The sequence below is a fragment of the Scylla paramamosain genome, chromosome 33 (genome assembly GCF_035594125.1).
Source record: "Scylla paramamosain isolate STU-SP2022 chromosome 33, ASM3559412v1, whole genome shotgun sequence".
NCBI lineage: Eukaryota > Metazoa > Arthropoda > Malacostraca > Decapoda > Portunidae > Scylla > Scylla paramamosain.
Genome location: NC_087183.1, coordinates 11,614,868 through 11,617,322, shown reverse-complemented (window position 1 = coordinate 11,617,322; position 2,455 = coordinate 11,614,868).

Sequence of the window (2,455 nt, the reverse complement as noted above, 5' to 3'; positions counted from 1 at the left end):
GTTGGAAATAGCTACCCTTGCAGCTTACTCTTTTACCTCTTTCCTCGTTTCTCACTTTCCTGACCCTCTCCTTGCTTACTCCCACACCCCCTCACCTGACTCTCGCCCGCCCCATCACTTACTGCACAAGCATGTTCCCAGGCAAAAATCCGCTTGTTTCTTTCCCTTTTCGAATTTTTTTTTTTTCCACTTTATGCTGAAGAGATGTCCTGTAAAATGTTTTGCTTTATTGTATGGTTGCTATTATATAATTTGTCTGTCAGATTTCTACAAATATTTAACCCTTTCGTTGTTTGATACACCTTTCCTTAACTACTAAACACTATAAGTCATATGTTTTTGTTCTACAGCCACTTCTAAAACATTACAGTGGTTAGGTATTGTAAAATTTATTCTTTTTTTATCCCTATCATTCTTGTAGGTGCTTATAAAGATTCCATGCGCTGCTTTTAGTAATATGAAAAGTGAATAAAGTGAACGACATTCTACTATTACACTGCTGGTCCTACTACTACTACCACTACCTTTAGTACCCACACCAAACCACTACCACCACCACCATTACCTCCATCATTCTTAAACAGCACATCACACCATCCTTAACTCCATCAATAAACACACTTTGCAACGCCATAAAACACCATCAACATCGCTTTATTATTGCCTGAGCTGAGGCGGGCATAGATGGGCGAGCAGGAGCAGGAGGAGAGGAGGAGGAGGAGGAGGAGGAGGAGGAGGAGGAGGATGAGGAGGAGGAGGAGGAGGAGGAGAGGAGGAAGGGGAGGAGGAGGGAGTTAGCGGTTGGCTGGGATCTATAAAGTCCCTCAAGACTAGAATATGAAGGAAACTGAGACAGGAGGAAGGATGGAAGGTGGGCAGTGAGGTAGAGAGAGAGAGAGAAGGAAGGAGAGAAGGAGAGAAGGAAGAGGGAGGCAGGGAAGGAAGGACTCAGGGCAAAGCTAAGGGAGAGAAGGAAGGAGAGAAGGAAACAAGGAAGTAGGAGGCAGAGAAGGAAGGGGCCAGGACAGCGCTAAGGGATGCCAGAGCTGTGAGGGCGGTCCATCACACCCCAACTTCTAGAATGAGAGTTATGAGGCCGCTGCGGTGCTCCGGGGCCACCTGTAACTCCCTTCTGCGGCGGCCGGGACGAGGTGGAGGCGCCGTTCGTGTCCGCCTCAGTTAGTGGGAGACTTATGGTGCGCGGGAGGCCTGGGCGGAGGATGACGGCGCTTGTAATAGATATGTCCTCCAGGCGAGACTTGAGGGGAGGCACGATGTATTTACGAGGTTGCAGGATGCTCGTGTGTTTGTGCTTCACCAGTGAGGGATTAATAGCACTCTGGAGGGGCTCAAAGAACTTGTTGAGAGAGAGTGTTGGCCCCCCTTTATACTGTGGCCCGGTTTCTCTCCGTTCCATCCTTGCTTCCTCCAGTTCCTTCTCTCCTCTTCCAGTCCTTCCCCGCTTTTTTTTTTTTTAGCCTCTCTCCGCTTTCTTCAGTCCCTCCCCGCTTCCTTTAGTGACTCCCTCTCCGTTTTCTCTAGTCCCTCACCTCCTCCTCTGTTCCTCTCCGCTTCGTTCAACACTTCCCCACTTTCTCCAGCACTTCCCAACTTCCTCTAGCCTCTCTCTGCTTTCTCTATTCCCTCTCCGCTTCCTTCAGCCCCTCCCAACTTCCCCCTACCCCCTTCCCGTCTCCTCCAGTCCCTCCCCGTGTCCCCTCCACCCTCTTCCCCCTTCGTCCACTCCCTCCCAGCTTCTAGTCTCTCCTTTTTCCCCAGTCCCTCCTAGATTCTTCCAGTTCCTCTCAGATCCAAAAGTCCCATCTACCCTGCATTCTTTTCCTATTTTATTTTCTATTTCCCCTAAGAGAGAAACAAATACGAATATACAACTTCTTTTCCTTCACATTTATTATCATTTTCACCCACGAGGGAGAAATAAAAGCAACAACCACTCCTCCTTTTCTTTTTTTTTCCTTTTTCTTCACTATTATTCTAACTTACGAGGGGACGTCCAAAGGCTTACAAGTTTTAAAATATGACCAAAAACAGCTTTACCAACTTTGATATTGTTTACTCTCACCGGCGAGCGGCCTAACGGTGGGCAAATACTAATGTGGGGCGCGGTGGCTCACTGATGCACTGCTTGTATGATGTTACCAGAGACCCAGGTTCGTATCTCTCCCTTACATTACCGTACTGTGGTTTCAGATTATCTATACATGCTTGGAAAGTTCAACACTGGAGAAGTCAATGTGAAAAGGTCAGTGCCAAAAAGGTCCACAGAACAGGTGAACGCCAAACAGGTCAACGGGAACAGGTCAACGCCAAACAGGTGAACGCCAAACAGGTCAACGGGAACAGGTCAACGCCAAACAGGTCAACGCCAAACAGGTGAATGGAAAAGTCAACGCCAAATAGGTCAACAGAACAGGTCAACGACAAACAGGTCAAC